The 16,917-nt window shown below is 44.4% G+C and overlaps 1 long non-coding RNA gene and 1 pseudogene across 1 annotated transcript; one reads left to right on the forward strand and one right to left on the reverse strand.

Moving 5' to 3' along the window:
- LOC119324319 overlaps window positions 1–4,612 on the reverse strand; it is a 4,852-nt pseudogene extending 240 nt beyond the window's left edge.
- Window positions 4,613–15,554: 10,942 nt separating this feature from the next.
- On the forward strand, window positions 15,555–16,425 carry LOC119320114. The gene is made up of 2 exons (XR_005154801.1): window positions 15,555–16,072; window positions 16,155–16,425. It is a non-coding gene; the product is annotated as an uncharacterized LOC119320114 (long non-coding RNA).
- The last annotated feature ends 492 nt before the right edge of the window (window positions 16,426–16,917 follow it).

Below are 16,917 nucleotides of genomic sequence, written 5' to 3' on the forward strand. Positions count from 1 at the left end.
GTTAAATGGGGGTTCTTATGTCTCATAAAAATTGTTTGTTACGTCAGAATCTGAAGAAACTAATTCTGTATGGAGAAACAAAAAATCTCTCATTTCCGACGCGAATAGATTTTTTTTTTTTATTTCGAAATAAAGGTTCTTGTCTTGTGGGGAACGATGCACAAATTTTTGGAATCCGGTACCAACAGGTATAATCCCCCCCAGAACTACGTTTTCTTTCAAGCCTTTCAACCAATCAATGCGACCTCGTAGGGCAGCTTTTGCTAAAACTCGAGCAGTTTCTTGAAAACTTGCTTCAGATATGAAACTTTGGGTATTCAGGGAAGCCCTTGTTATTCCCAATAAGATTGCCCGATAATAGATCGATTCATCCCAAGCTCGCCCTGCTCGTTCCGCTCGCAATAGTCCGATTAATTCCCCAGGCGAAAAAACATTAGAAATTCCATCTTCGGAAACCCGCACTTTTGATGTTACTTGGCGTATAATAATCTCTATATGTCTATTATGGATCTGTACCCCTTGGGATCGATAAACCTTTTGGATTTTATTAACCAAAGAGATACGACTTTGGGCTATGGTTAGCTCAGCTCCAATCAAGAATCCCCAAGGGACCCCAAGAATTCTTGGTATACGCTCATTCCAATCCTCAATTCTCCTTTCGAGATTCGGGGATAATGAATCAATTGAACGCGCTTCAAAGATTTGTTCCACTTTTGGAAGACCTTGTGTTATGTCACTAGATCTCGATTTTTCATATATAAACGTAACTAACCTATCTCCCTTGTAAAGGATTTCTCCATAATGACCATTAACAGTTGCTCCTGTAGTGGCCAAATAAGGTTTAGCTGCTCTTATAACAAAGGAATTCATATTTACAATGAAAATTTGACCGGATTTTTTTATGTGTGATTTAAATAGACATACATTTTCACAAATAAATTGTCCAAGGTGAATTATTGCCAATGTCTCTTCCCAAGAATCATGATGGACAAAGTGACAATTCAAAAGGAATGGATCCAACATTATGTTACTATCGAAATTAGAAATCCTTTTATTTTCATCTATTAAAGAGTATTTAAGTTCTTGAAGTACTTGGAAGGTTTGTTTTAAATTGTCAACGAACAAATATTTTTTTAACAGGATTTTCTTATGCGTTAGTAAATAGTAAGATGAAGAAAAATGCGATATACTAGCTACAATAGCGCCTAAGGGCCCAAAAAAATTCTCGAATAGGAATTCTAGGATTCCATTCTTTTATCGCATTGGGATGTTTTGAATTCTTGAATAAACCAATTCGAGAACAGTTGGATGCCGACAAAATCATCAAAGAGTGGTATTCTTTATTTCAATTCAACAAAGTGCCAATAGCTTCTGGATGTTGGCTAAGTGATTCAATCTTCGCCTTGGAATAAAAAGAATTGATATTGGCGTGATCTAACCTATTATGGGGAATCGGTCCTGCACTTGTCCTATCATACCTTTTTCGTGTATACGAAATAGTGGACTTGACTAACTCAATTCTTAGGAAATCGCGAATAAGATCATTTGCTCTTACCTCAACAAGGGAAGCACCAGCCTTTTCTTTTTCTTCTTGTTCCCAATTCACTACTAAGCAAGTTCTAACAAATTGACTATTTGTGTGATAAATTCTTTGAGTTAACTTGCTATTTTCATGAGAAATAAAATTGACAAGTCGAATTTGGAGATTATTTTCTTCTTGCAAGAGATCCTGCGGGAAAAGTGTTGCTAAATTTCTTCCTTCGTCCATTTCATATGCCACTGTAGGGCGAACGGAAACAAAATACTTTCCTTGCTCTTGAGAATTTTTTCCGTTGAACATAGACCCAATTCTTCCTTTTTTTGATTCCTTAGAATCTTTTTTTTTGTCTTTCTGGCGGTATCAAACATCCACCTAATATCTTATCTGCCTCTTCAGGAAAATGAATATCTCCGGAAAGTATTTTGAGTTCCGTATGGCTTTTTTTTCTCTTCACTCAGACCAGTCCGCCTAGTCGACTTCTTGTATTTTTTGTGAGTTGTGTATCCACTCCAATAATACTAATGTCAAGTATATTTAGGGATGAAGATCTCGGCAAGATATGAAGTTCTTGAAGAATGAAAAAAAAACCGATCTACTTCTTTTTGGTATTTTAGACTAAATTCTATTGTTCCTCGATGCTCAATCAAACCCTCTTTTTTTAAGATGGAATCTTCCTCTGGGCTCTCGTATTCATCCTCTGAATCTTCTTCTGAGTCTTCCTCTAAAGTACCATATTTTTCTTCTGCGCTTTCCCCGGGGCTGCCATATTCGTCTTGTGAGTCTTCCTCTAGAGTTCCATATTCGTCATCTTGGGTCCTATATTTGCTCTCTGGGCTCCCATATTCCTCTTCTGAGTCTTTCTCTAAAGTCCTATATTCGTTCTCTGGGTTCCCATATTCGTTTTCTGGGCTCCCATATTCGTCTTCTAGGGTTTCATATTTGTATTCGTCTTCTAGGATTCCATATTTAGATTCTGCTAGGGTTCCATATTCATATTCGTCCTCTCGGGTCCTGTATTCGTCTTCTGAGTCTTCCGCTCGAGTCCTATATTCTTCTTCTTGGGTCCTATATCTAAATTTAACAATTCCTGAACCCTTTTTATCTTTTCTGTATCGGGGATCATCAAAATAAGCAAAAATAGTATTTATACGTAAAACACCCATAAGGGGGATTTCAATCGAAATCCCAAAACAGGATATTAGTTCTTTCTCTTGTTCTTGATGATATTGTAATGGAATGACGAACCTATTTCTTCGCTTTTTCGCCAACAAATCTGAATTATCTTGAAAAATAGAACGATAGATAAAATTCCAATGGCCATTGGACATGATTCGATCCGACGTTGAATAATCAAGAATTTCCCTATATTTTTTACCATAAGTATTCATTTGATCTTGATCCTTGTGGAGTGAAAAAGACGCTATACTGGATCTGCACATACTTACTGACAATATCCATAAATGGCTTGTTTTTTGTAATCGGCGAAGATTACCATATTGATATTCGGGCGCATGGTAAACATCAGTACTCCAGTGCATTTCGCCGTCTGATTCAGAATAAATATACTTTTGTACCCTTTCTTCAAAATGTAAAGTGGACGTTCCGGCACGAATCTCCGCAATTACTTGTTCGGATTTTACATATTGATCATTTTGCACTAGAATCAAGCTTTTTGAGGGAATATTCACACTATATAGAATATCTTGACTCTGAATAGTTACATGCAAGTCTATATAACATAGAAAAGCAGGCTGCCCATGACGGGTACGTGTGGGGTGAACCAAATTCTCATTGAATTTTATTTTTCCATTCGAAGGGGATCGTACAAGGTCGGCAGTACCCCTGTGAATACTCCACCAGTATGAAAAGTTCTTAATGTTAGTTGAGTCCCTGGCTCCCCAATTGATTGACCTGCAATAATACCTACGGCTTCTCCCAATTCGACCAGATCACTATGAGTAGGACTCCGGCCATAGCATAATTGACAGATCCAAGAAGTGCTTCAGCAAGTAAAGGGGGTTCTAATATATATTGGTTGTGCTCGAAATGGTTGTGCTCGAAAGGCAGTTATGAGTCGATTGACTAATCCAATTCGAATATCTTGATTTCGCGCGGCAATGCATCACGAACCGATATATATATATTGTCTGCTAATACACGACCAATTAGTGTTTGGACAAAAAGTTTTTCCGTCATCCCATTTTGAGGACTTACAGAAATACCTCGGATAGTACCACAATCTCTTCTATGCACAATAATATGTTGAACTACTTCAACAAGTCTACGTGTAAGATATCCAGCATCTGCTGTTCGCACAACAGTATCTACAACCCCTTTGCGGGCTCCATAGCAGGAAATTATATATTCTGTCAAAGAAAGTCCCTCACGTAAATTGCTTTGAATAGGTAAATCAATCATTTGTCCTTGAGGGTCCGACATTAATCCTATCATACCTACTAATTGGTGTACTTGAGATGCATTTCCTCTGGCTCCTGAAAAAGACATTAGATAGACTGGACTAGAAGGATCCGTTATCCGAAAATTTGAATTCATTTCTTGTTTCAAATATTAACTTGTCGCATACCATATCTAAACAGATTGGCGTAATTTTTCTACCGCGTGTACAGCCCCATAATAATAGTGTTTCTCCAAAAGAAAACTCTGTTGTTCCGCGTCTTGGACTAACCATCCCTTAGAGGGTATTGTTAAAAGATCCTCGATTCCTAACCAAATCGATGTAGTAGTGGCTTGATGGAAGCCCAGAGTCTTTAGTTGATCCAGTATATGAGATGTATATCCCATTCCAAAATGATCTAATAATCTGCTAATAAGTCGTTTCATACCAGTTCCGTCTATCTCTTTATTATGAAAGACCAGATTGGCCCGTTCCGCCATACATAAGTACCCCCTTTTCGGCTGAGTAGGATTCGACAATTGCTGAGTAGGATTCGACAATGGGCCTTAGTCAGTGATTCGAAAATTTAATTAACTTAATTGCCTCAATCTCAATCTGGATTCGCGTGGCAAATAATGATGATACTAGGGAAATCGGAATGCCCCCCGAAAGGGGAGGGGCATTGCCGAATCTAACTTTCTTGTTTAGGTAGTGTATGAATAGGCCTCACTAAATCCTTGTATGGCTTCCTCTATTTCTCTATAAAAAGAAATATGACCAAGAGTGGTTCGAATGTATATCGAACGAATTTCTTTTTTTCTATTTCCCATTATTAGATAGTGGGCATAAATCTCATGACAAGTCCCCAAAGATTCATATTGAACTTCAATCGGAACTTCTCTTGACCCAATGACGCGTTGATCCAGGTTCCATCGTAGCCACAAGGGACTATCTAAACTGATTAGTTTTTGTCTATAAGCTCCCAGTGCATCATAAGAACTAGAAAAATGGGGTTATTTATCTTTCCTGTATTTAGAATTATTATTATTATTGTAATTTACTTTAGATTTGGATAGTTTCTGCAACTATTATATCTATTTGCACAAATACCTCGATGCTTTCCAATCGTTAATACATAAAGCCCGATAAGCATGTCTTGGGTTGGTACGCAAATAGGATCCCCAATAGCGGGAGATAAGAGATTCATATGAGAAAACATAAGTAAACGGGCTTCTGCCTGAGCTTCCAAGGATAAAGGTAGATGAACAGCCATTTGATCTCCATCAAAGTCCGCATTGAAACCCTTACACACTAATGGGTGTAAAGAAATAGTACGCCCCTCTACTAAAGTGGGTTGAAAGGCCTGTATGCCTAATCTATGCAGGGTAGGTGCTCTATTTAACAGTACAGGATGTCCCCGCATAACTTCTTGAAGTCTTTCCCATACAATGGGTTCTTTTTCCCAAATTTTCCTTTTAGCAATCCTTACATTAGAAGTGGCGCGTTTCGTGATTAAATCGCGAATTACAAATAGCTGAAAAAGCTTTATTGCTATCTCTAGAGGTAATCCATATTGATGTAATGAAAGCGAAGGACCCACAACAATGACAGAACGCCCCGAGTAATCGACCCGTTTCCCAAGCAGAGTCTCGCGAAACCTTCCCTCTTTACCTTCAATTACATCTGAAAGTGATTTATATACTTTATCGTGACCATCCCTAATCGGTTGCCCGCGAGACCCACTATCAAGAAGTGTATCCACGGCTTCTTGTACCAATTTTTCCGGGCACATTACTAAATCTGCTGGCGCAAATTCACTTCTTTTTAATAGATAGGCAAGATTGTTGTTCCGACGGATAACTCTCTTATAAAGTTCATTAATGTCTGAAGTCACTACTTTATCTCCAGACCTATAAATAATAGGTCTCAATTCGGGAGGAAGAACCGGTAATAAGCACAAAACCATCCATTCTGGTTCTACATTTGTTTGAATAAAATGTTTCGCCAATTGCATGCATCTAATCAAACAAACTTTTCTTATTCGTCTTTTTCTATCTTCCCACTCATCTCCACTATACCCCTCGTCTTCTAATTCCTTCCATTCGACCAAAGAATTCTCTATAATAATTCGCAAATCCAAATCTGCTAATTGTTCTCTAATAGCACCTGCTCTTGTCGCAATTTCCCGATTTTGAAATGTTGCAAAGCCTGGGGTAGAAAAAAAGGGAGAAATGTTGTGGTTACAGGATGCAATTTCCTCTTCGAATAAACCCCGTAATCGTAAAAAAGTGGGGTTTTTAGTGCTGGGCCTAGCAAAAGAGAAATCGCAGTATACTAGGCCCTCCAACTTCTTAACAGGTTTATCTAAAAGATTCGCGATATAACTAGGAAGACCTTTCAAATACCACACATGAGTCACGGGACATGCGAGTTTGATGTATCCCATTTGATATCTTTGTATCCGAGAATCCACAAGTTCTACCCCGCATTTTTGGCAAAATCTTTCGTCTTCGTTTTCAGCTCCGCTCGCTCGAGAATTGCCACAAGCGCAAATCCCGCCTTTTATGGGTCCAAAGATTCTTTCGAAAAACAATCCATCTTTTTCAGGTTTATCGGTTTTATAATGAAAAGTAGAGGGCCTTGTGACTTCGCCAACGACTTCTCCATTAGGTAGGTTTTTGTTAGCCCAAGCCTTTATTTGTTGAGGGGAAACGAGTCCAATTTGAAGTTGTTGATGTTTATATTGGTCAATCATAAAATAGAAATAAGAAAAGAATTTATATTTATTCCGATCAAACTTCCTCCCTATTAACCTGGAAGTTCTTTTCAGATACAAGGAAATGATTCAGTTCTAGAGCCAAAGATCGTAGTTCTCGAACGAGCACTCGAAAAGATTCTGGAGGATCCTCATGATTAGGTATTCTTTTTCCCCAGATCGTAGCATTAAGTATTTCTTGGCGAGCTATAAGATGGTCAGATTTATAAGTAAGTATCTCTTGTAAAATATGAGCAACACCAAATCCTTCTAAAGCCCAAACTTCCATTTCTCCTACTCGTTGTCCCCCTTGCTTGGCTCTTCCTCTAACCGGTTGTTGTGTAACAAGTGAGTAGGGCCCAGTAGAACGCCCATGAATTTTCTCATCAACTTGATGAATTAATTTTAAGATATAGGAACAGGTTGCTCAAAGGGGCCGCCTGTTCTTCCATCAAATATTCTGCTTTCTCCCGGGTACTCGGGTTCAAATATCCATGGATTTTTTGTTTCTTTACTGGCTTCATATAATTCTGAAAACACAAGTTTTCTTGAAGCCTCTTGCTCATATCTCTCATCAAAGGGTGCTATTCTATAATGTTTCTTTAGCAGATCCCCCGCTAATCCGAGTGAGCTTTCAAATATTTGTCCCACATTCATTCGGGAGGGTACTCCTAAGGGATTGAAGACCATATCAACGGGTGTTCCATCTTGCAAATAGGGCATATCTTGCCTAGGCAAAATTTTGGAAATGATCCCTTTATTCCCATGTCTTCCGGCTACTTTATCCCCAACTTTGATTTCACGTTTCTGTAAAATATACACACGAACCATTATGTCGAGCGGGTCCCTTTGGATCCATTTCACATCGATAACGTGCCCTCTTCCACCTATAGGTAATTTCAGAGAAGTTTTTTTTGAAGTGGAAACCTCAAGGCCAAATATGGCCCGTAATAATCCAGCTTCACTACATTATTTTTCCTTTCTTGTCTCTCGGCATGCAGCAACTAAGATACATGCATGCGTGCGTGCACCAGGGCAAGAGCCGGTAGCATGCATATGGGGCAGAGGAAAGAAGCATATTTTTCATGCATATGGTGCCATGTTAGCGACAGGCGGAAGCGACCGATCGACGCCGCGGGCGGCAAATAATTCCGGCCGTCAAGTGGGGGTGGGTGGTCAGGGACACAGGTAGAGAGGTAGGAGAAGATCCAGAATCTTAATTATCACCATCATCCCCGTGACCTCACTGATTCGCAGTGCCCATCTTGCTAGCTAGGCACACCACATGCCTGCCAGCTCAAAGCTTCCAGTCCAATCTTCCTTTCTGTATCCATCAAATATAATCCAGATGCAATGTTCTCCCTGGGATTGAGGCCGGCATAATTGACACTTGTCCTTGAGTGTGCTTAGTACCCCCAATAATTTCTTTTTCATCCAATAATCCCCATTATTTTGTGCAAGAGCGGTGTAGATTCGCCGTGATAATTGTTCGCCAATCCAGTCTAAAAAAAATATTTGTTCGCCAATAATGCACTATTCTAAAGTAAGTAGTATCTGACAGCTATGTATGCGGACTTGTGTCTTGTGCCGAGTCTCGCAGGCAATGCAATCATCATCACATGCATGGTGGGAATGTATGTAGATCAAACAAAAGAACAGTACTTCTCTGGTGTCGAGGAGCACATGCATGCAGGACATGGATAAGAAAGGAATGAGCTAGAGGGAAAAATAATATCTGGTAGTAGCTCAATCGGTGCACCTGAATTCGGAATAATATAATGTTAGTTCGTTCCGGGCTATCAGCCTTGCCGGTGCCCCGATCGACAGCATATACAGATGCAACAAACTCTGTAGCTGAACATGGCACGAAATGAAAAGGAAAAAAAAACATAAACTTTCTGCGAGTTCATGCAAATTCTAGTATTCGTTCATGGAATTGAATCTCCGAGTTCTACTCACGCATCTGTCTTTGTTCTCGCTAATCTGCTGGGCTTTGCAAAATGCTTCCGGTAACAAACCTGTAGACACTACTTAGGTTTGCATGCGAAAAACTGTTTTTCAGATTTCTTTTTTCAGGGAACTGGTTTTTCGGATGAAGGCACATGAACATAGCATCTACCTATTGTCCCTGTACAATGAAAAATAAACTATCCATCAATCAAACTAATATATTGTAAATACATGTCAATTTACATTGTAAATACATGTGAATTCACAATGATTGCATTATAGAAGAATTAGCATTGTTTAGCACAATAATATTATTGCTTTATAGAAGCATCGAACACACAAATAAACAGAAAATCAACCAGCATCCATGCATGCATCAGGGCAAAAACCGGTATGCATGGCAACAGAGGAAGGAAGCTGCTGCTTCTTCCAGAACAGGAGATGCAACAGATCGACGCCGCCGGGGGCAAATAATTCCGGCCGTCAGGTGGGTGGTCATGGGACCCAGGAGAAGATCCCGAATCTTTACCACCATTCCTCGTGGCCTCACTGATTCGCAGTCCACCAGCTCAGATCTTCAATTCAACTCCAATCTATCAAGCAAAATTGTTGCTACTGCTATATAATGGGAGAGACGACAGATCATACAACCATCCCTCGTGGCCTTACAGATTCGCAGTCCACATGGCATTGACAGTACAAATCTTCAATTCAAATCCAATCTATCCAGCAAAACAGTTGGTACTGCTATATAATGGGGGCCGGCAGCCATGATTGACACTCGTCATAGGTGTACGGCGTACTTCCAATAATACCCATTTGTTTATGCAGGAGATGTTTACCTAGATTATGCGCCATGAGTGCTCACCGATGATGCACTATTCTAAACTACTCCCTCCGTAAATTAATATAAGACTCTTATATTAGTTTACAGAGGAAGTAGTTAGCTGGCGGGTATGTGTGTAATCTTGTTGTGCCCTGTCTCGGGTGCAAGCAGCAGGCAAAGCTAGAAATATGTGTAAGGAAGCAGCTTAGGACAAAGTGAATTTTAATAAATCATCCACCGCTGAGAAGAAGCCAAAGACGCGGAGGAGCCTGTGTAAAAGCAGCGACCGATAAGGCCTCATCTTTACTACTCCCTCCCATCCATATTGAGGTAATTATCGCTGGTTTTGCATGACTTTAGTACAAAGTTGTACTACTAGGATCTATCTACCGTCCATACTGATTAGTTGTACTATATGTATGAATATGAATTTCATAATGATTTTTTTTCTAGAACGCACTACATTAGTTTCCTTTCGGCATGCATCAACCAACATAGTACTACATGCATGCGTGCAAGCATCAGGGCAAGAACCGGTAGCATGGGGCAGAGGAAGGAAGCATCATCTTCATTCTGGTGCCATGCCATGTCACCAACCGCGGTGGCAAATAATTCCGACCATTAGGTGGGGTAGGTGGTCAGGGACACAGGTAGGAGAAGATCCAGAATCTTATCACCATCCTCCTCCGTGGCCTCACTGATTGGCAGTCCCCACCTTGCTAGGCACACACACCACATGCCTTGCCAGCTCAAACTTTCCACTCCAATCTCCCTTTCTTTATCCATCAAACATAATCCAGATGCAATGTTCCCCCGGGGACTCAGGCCGGCATCATTGACACTTGTCCATGAGTGTACTTAGTACCTCGAATAATTCCCATTTTTATCCATTAATCCCCGTTTGTTTACGCAAGAGGTGTGTAGAACCTATGTGGTCATTGTTCTGCAATAATACTACTCTAAATAAAGTAGCTGAGTTTAGTTTAGGGTTGCGTGAGGCCTAGCCTCCGCATATCTCGTATATATATAAGACCAACAATACAGAGTTACGTTACAATACGACACCGTTTCCAACACACCCCCTCAATCTGAACCACTACTACATACAAGGTTCAGATTGGACCGGAAACGTTCTAACATCTGTCGTGTGGCCGGTTTAGTAAATACATCAGCCAGTTGGTCATTAGTCGAGATAAACCTGACATCTAAAACACCAGAAGCAACGCGCTCACGCACAAAATGAAAATCTATCTCTATGTGCTTGGTTCTTGCGTGAAAGACTGGGTTTGCCGTCAGGTATGTAGCCCCAAGATTATCACACCACAGAATGGCGGTACGCTGCTTGAAAACCCCAAGCTCCTTGAGTAAGATCTCCACCCAGATTGCTTCAGCTGCTCCATTAGCTAAACCTTTGTACTCCGCCTCCGTACTTGATCTGGAGACAGTTGGCTGTTTCTTGGAACTCCATGAGACAAGATTGGAGCCAACAAACACAGCAAAACCACTAGTGGAACGGCGGTCATCAATGCATCCAGCCCAATCAGCATCCGTGAAAATACTGACACCAGTGGAAGGAGATTTATGAATCTGCAATCCCGTATTCAAAGTCCCTTTGACATAACGCAATATACGCTTGACAGCTTCCCAATGCTCATTAGTTGGTTGTGATAGATACTGGCAAACCTTGTTGACTGCAAAGGACAGGTCGGGACGAGTGAGCGTTAAATACTGAAGTCCTCCAACAATGCTGCGATATCGAGTGGCATCCTCAACACCCAAAGGGGTGCCGACCTCACGAGCCAGGTGCTCAGTGGCAGATAATGGTGTAGAGGTAGGCCTACAATTCTCCATACTCACACGATGAAGAAGATCAAGTGCATACTTTCTTTGAGTCAGCGTCATGCCCCCTGAATTGAAGGACGCTTCAAGCGCCAAGAAATAACGTAGAGGACCAAGATCCTTGATAGGAAAACTGTCGGAGATGGATCGTACCAAACGATCAACTGCAGCCGGAGTGGAGCCGGCAATCACAATATCATCAAGATACACAAGCATGTATATCTGAATGCCATGCGCAGCAAAGATGAATAGAGAGGCGTCCGCCTTTGAAGCAACAAAACCAAGCTGAAGAAGGCGAGCACTGAGACGAGCATACCAAGCACGTGGCGACTGTTTGAGACCATAAAGAGCCCGTTGCAATTTGCACACATGCGAAGGGAACCGGGCATCTTCAAAACCTGGTGGTTGCTGCATATAAACAGTCTCGGAAAGAAAGCCATGAAGAAATGCATTGCTAACATCAATCTGCCTCAAGCTCCATCCGCGCGAAACAGCAAGCGAAAGAACCAAACGGATAGTAGTCGGCTTTACCACGGGGCTGAAGGTATCACCATAGTCAAGACCGTGTTGTTGAGTAAAACCACGAGCGACGAGGCGAGCCCTGTGTTTGTCAACAAACCCATCGACATGTTGCTTTGTTTTGAAAACCCACTTGCTGCCAACAATGTTAACGCCAGGTGGTCGAGGAACCAAGACCCAAGTACCGTTTTGACGGAGCGCTGTAAACTCAGCAGCCATAGCAGCACGCCACACCGGCTCACGGAGAGCATCACGATGTGACACCGGTGTCGCAAAGAAAGCGCGATGAAGAGGATTATACCGCACCGTCCCATCAGTAAACTCCTTGTCACGACGAGTAGCATCACGGGTACGAGTGACCATTGGATGAAGGTGCTCGACGGGCGGAGGCGTAGGTGAGGACGGCGACACTGCTGGGCTCGGCGACGGTGTCACAGGAGCTGGCGAAACCGGTTCATGGGCCGGCTCATGGGCCGGCGGGGCGCAGGTGGAAGCACCCGCTGCACCCGGCGCTGGTGAAACCGGTTGTCGGGCCGGAGAAGCGCATGTAGGCGGTGGCGAAGCTGGTTCACGGGCAGGCGAGGAGCCAGCCGCAGCACCAGGAGGTGCAGACCCTGCATGCGCAGGCGGGGACCCTGCCTGGGAAGCCGCGCTGCCATGCACGTCGAGCGGCGTATCGACCGTGTCCAGACGCGGAAACTCCTGCACAGGAAAGGAATTGGCTAGGCCAGAGGTATTAGTAGCCAAGTAGGTTAGGTCGTAATTATGCACATGAGTACTCGTAGCCGGTTCTGTGGATGGAAAAGATATAGCCTCGTTAAGTGTAGACACATCGACAGTGACACCGGGAGTAGCAAACGGAAAAACAGACTCGTCAAAGATAACGTCACGCGAGATGTATATACGACCCGTAGATCGATCAAGACACTTGTACCCCTTATGCATAGGACTATATCCAAGGAAAACACACATCTTGGATCGAAATTCTAGTTTGTGTGAGTTATACTTCCGCAAACTAGGCCAACAAGCACACCCGAAAATACGAAGGAAAGAATAATTGGGTGGAATTTTCAGAAGACGATGAATAGGAGTATCTTGACCAAGCACAGGGGTAGGCATGCGGTTAATAAGATAACACGCAGTCAGAAAAGCTTCATCCCAAAAACGTAAAGGGAGAGACGAGTGAGCCAACAAAGCAAGACTAGTTTCAACCAAGTGTCGGTGTTTTCGCTCGGCAATGCCATTCTGTTGGGAGGTGCGAGGGCAAGAGACTCGGTGAGAGATGCCCGTACGAAGAAAATAATGGTGCACCTTATGGTATTCACCACCCCAATCAGATTGGACAGCTTTAAGCTTAGCATCCAAAAGGCGCTCAACATGTGCTTGAAAAGCATAGAACACCTGTTCAACATCAGACTTATGTTTTAGTAGATAGATCCAGCAAAAACGGGAGTAGTCGTCAATAAAGCTCACATAATACTTGTACCCCCCAGAGGAGGCACGAGCAGGGCCCCAAACATCAGTATGAATTAATTCAAGAGGCATAGTGGACACATGAGCGGAAGCAGTATAAGATAGTTGACGACTTTTACCACATTGACAAGCATCACAAACTAAAGAAGAAGTATCTGAGGATGAACACTCTAGATCATTATTCCTAACAATGGAACTGACGACACTTTTGGACGGATGACCGAGACGCTGATGCCACTGAGAGGATGAGACACGGACGCTGGATAAGGCTTGACGGTCGGACTCATGCGAAGCTCGTCCGAGTGGAAGAGGGTAGAGCCCTCCTCTGCTTCTACCTCGAAGAAGAATTCTCTTGGTGGCTTTGTCCTTAACAAAGAAAAAATATTTATGAAATTCAATGAAGATACGATTATCTGACACAAGGCGATAGACTGATAGAAGATGTTGGCTAATATTAGGAACGTGTAAAATATTGTTCAGGCGAAGAGAAGAACCGGCTAAAGTCGAGTGCCCAATATGCGAAATAGACAAACCTGAGCCGTTGGCCACCTGAACCTGATCATGACCGCCGTAACGCTCGCGGAACTGAAGACGCTCCAGGTCACTAGTCAGGTGATCCGTGGTGCCGGAGTCCAGAACCCAGTGCGTGGAGTTGTTGGAGGAGGTTGAAGCATTATATGCCGAGCGGCCATTGCCGCCGCTGGAGTAGTCTGAATCAAAACGCTTCTTGCAGGTATCGGCTTCGTGACCCCAATTTTTACAAATCTGGCACCGCGGGCGCCAGCGGCGATTGCTGTTGCGGCCATTGCCGCCTCCTCCACCGCCGTTGTTACGACGGTTGTCTTGGCCGCCTTGCTGGTAGCCCTGCCCCTGTTGCTGCGGGTAGCCTCCGGCGGGTCGGGAATCGGTTGCGCGACCAGAGTTAGGCGCGCGAGGACGGTTGGCAGGGGGAGGAGTGCCGGACCGAGCCACGGCGTTGGCCGGCGAGGTCCACTCCTCATCATCGGCCTGCTGCGATAACTGCAGCGCTTCATAGTTGAGAACCATGGAGTAGAAGTCAGTCAGCGCGACCGGGGTGACCACAACGCTGAGCGACGCCGCGATCGGGTTGAAGGTCTTGCCCAAACTGGTGAGCATGTAGTCGATGATCTCGTCATCAGCAAGGGGAGATCCAGCAGAGGCCATGGCGTCGGCAAGGGCCTTCACCTTGTGCATGTACTCGCTGGCAGTCATGTCGTTCTTCTTCAGCGACTGAATCTGTCGCCGGATGTGCCGAACTCCGGCACGATTCTGTGTGCTGAACATGGCGTGGATGGAGGTCCACGCGGCAGCAGCGGACTTACAGCTAATCAGCTGAGACGCAATGTCCTCCGTCATGGAGGAGAGGAGCATCCCGAGGACCTTCTGGTCCTGCGTCCACCATGTCGTGTACGCAGGGTTTGCCACCATGGTGGCTATATCGCCCGCCCCCTGGGTGATGGTTGTGGGCGGGGCGGCGACGGAACCGTCGAGGTAGCCATGGAGAGAAGCACCGGAGAGATGCGTCACGGTGAGGGTTCGCCATAGCGGGAAGTTGCCGCGATCCAATCTGACACCAAGGGATGGCGCGATGGATGGGACAGACGCTGTCGCGGCCGGAGGCGTCACCACAGGGCCGATGACGGCCAGCTGCATCGTCGCGGAGGAGGAACCGGAAGCCATCGCGTGGAGGAGCGGTGGCGACGCGAGCCCGAGGCGAGGCGAGATCGAGGGAGCGATCCCTGTGGCGGCGCGATGTCGAGAGACGAGCGGCGGCGCGAGAGAAAAAACTGGCTCTGTATACCAAGTTTAGTTTAGGGTTGCGTGAGGCCTAGCCTCCACATATCTCGTATATATATAAGACCAACAATACAGAGTTATGTTACAATACGACACAGTTTCCAACAAGCTGATGGGTATGTATGTGGACTTGTGCCCAGTCTCGGGTGCGAGCGCGCAACCAGAGCAATCATCAGCACATGCTGTGCAGAGCATGAATCCCATAGTTAGATTCACGTCTAAACCTGAGCTCTCTCAGAGCTTAGGCAATTTGGACTGTCCGGTCGAAATCGATGTGGGCCGTTGGATATTTACCCGATCAACGTCGGCCGTTGGATAAAATTCCAATTGCATCAGAATGTAAATATCCTTGCCCCCGCCGGGGCATTTTGGTCATTTCATATACGAGTATAAAACTGCAGCAGCACCGTGGTGAGTGAAACCCAGCCACCTCCTCCCACACTCGTGCCGCTCTTTCCTCTTCCCAGCTGCGGCGGCTCTCTCTTCCTCCCGCACCTCGCGCCGCCACCCTTGCCTCCTCCCGTCCCCCCGGCCGTCTTCCTTCCCTCCCGCCAGCCGTCCTCCTCCTCTTGCATCTCATCCACGTCGCACCCTTCCTCCTCCCCTCCCATAGTTCCACTCCCCTAACCCTAGAACCGATGAGGAGGCCGAGCCGCCATCCGCCGCCGGCCTACGATACCTCCTGTTCGACCACATAGAGGGAGCACCGGACCGTCGTCCTTGCGTTCGTGCTCCTCCAGGAAGAAGATGACCCAAGGTGAGCCGCCTCCGATCTATCTTGCAGAGGCAGCGGTGAGCGCCCTCTCCACTCCCCCGTTTTCTCTTTGGCCGCTGCTTCTCCGGAACTGCAGGAGACGAATGAGTTGGGCTCAGATGTTCCTGGCCGCCGGCTTGGTCTGCAACAGGATGCTCCCCTGCCATGACTTGCTCACAGGTCCTTCCTTTCGCATCTTCAAGGTATGTTGATTCTTCAAGGTAGATCAGAGCCTGTTCCATATGCATACATACAAGCTGGGTTTGAAGTAAGCTTCTGTTCCAGTTGCCGAGCTGAAGTATCACCCGGATTTCTGTGACGATCTTCTGAGGTGCGAATGCTCTATTTCTACAGACTGCAGGCGCAATCTCCTATTGTATTGTTAGTGGTGAATCAGACTATTTTTTTTCTCTTTGTGCCATGATATTTCTTTTTAAGTTAGCCATTACAATCTTAGAAGCCTTGCATGACAAATATAGCCCTTCATATATTTTGCTTCTGTCAGTATATTTTGATGGCCATGCCCCATGATTGTCAATATATTTTGCTTCTGTTAGTATAGTCTGCATAATATGTTTGGATGAATGTTCTTATATGAGATTTTTGTGGTAAGTAGTTAAATCACCCGTACCGAGTGTATATCTATTTTGACCTGGTTTGAAGAATGACCAACTGGGTGGCTTCTCCAACTTTTGGTTCAATTCATGGGTAAATTAAATATCTAGCTGTGCAGTTCATCTTGCAATTCAGAATATGTTAATTGGATTATATCAACGATGATATGTATAAGGTTATTGGTCAAATACCTTGTTGTTGGTTTTGCTTCTCAGTGTGTGACTAACAATCAGATCATCCCCCCCCCTCCTTCCCCCCTCATTGTCAGTGTTTCTTGCTTCTGTCAGTATACTTTGCAGAAGATACCTCCGTGCAACTAATTGAAGATCAAATCCTGCCATGTTTTGGTTAGGCGGTAGAGACACGCGTGGGAGGGCCCTGGCGGTGACGCGCTCGGGGAGAGAGCTGGGCCGCGGCATGCTGGGGAGGAGGT

Source organism: Triticum dicoccoides, chromosome 6B, assembly GCF_002162155.2.
Source record: "Triticum dicoccoides isolate Atlit2015 ecotype Zavitan chromosome 6B, WEW_v2.0, whole genome shotgun sequence".
NCBI lineage: Eukaryota > Viridiplantae > Streptophyta > Magnoliopsida > Poales > Poaceae > Triticum > Triticum dicoccoides.